The sequence below is a fragment of the Capsicum annuum genome, chromosome 8 (assembly GCF_002878395.1).
Source record: "Capsicum annuum cultivar UCD-10X-F1 chromosome 8, UCD10Xv1.1, whole genome shotgun sequence".
In the NCBI taxonomy this organism is placed as follows: Eukaryota; Viridiplantae; Streptophyta; class Magnoliopsida; order Solanales; family Solanaceae; genus Capsicum; species Capsicum annuum.
The window spans coordinates 749,451-750,257 of record NC_061118.1 but is presented as its reverse complement, the minus strand read 5'-3'; positions in this window follow the sequence as shown (position 1 = coordinate 750,257).

Here is an 807-nt window from a genome sequence, read left to right as displayed (position 1 = left end):
AGAGTCCGAGCAACATAGTTACAATATGTATGTTGATTATATTTCCAACCAAGAGAATTGTCTTGCACCAACACGAACACGAACTAGTTGCCACCCTCTACCTTTTCCTTCTCTATCTTTACCAAAGAGAAAAGATCACTCTTTTCCAGGTATTAAGACTCCACGTTGCCATGAAAAACTCAAACCAGGTCGTCTTGAACTAAGTAAAACTGTACACTGATGACCGGGACACCTGATTTACCCATTACCAAACTTCGATTCTCTTTCAACCGAAAAGCTTTAGTTGGATTACAAAGTAACTGTTACTCTTACCTAACAGCCCTATTCAGACGATCAATAAAAAATGTTTACTTTGTTTTTGGTGTAAAGACGAACGACTAGATGATTTGGATCCACCGTTAGACACAACAGTCATTGTAAGAAGAACGAGGATATACTTTGCTCATATATACTGACACAGCCGTTGTGGATAAAGATAACAAGATTGTCACCTTCAAAAACAAAGCTAGTTGTTAGTCTGTTACTAACTTACTACCTTATTCCGGAAAGGTCACGTACATTACAAAAAAGCTTTATCCTATAGATCAAAGAAACCATGTCGAAGAGACTTGAGAAAATGGGTCCACAACGTGAAAATATTGTCAGATCTCCTTGACCTTAAAAATATGCAAATAACGATCCCATTCTTCTAGCTGAAGTTGAAAAGAACAAGTAAAACTTTGATTGTGCAGAAACATAAAGGAAAAGTGTGATATCGAGAATGAAAAGAAGAAATACAAGAATGAACAAATAATATGGGAAACGGAC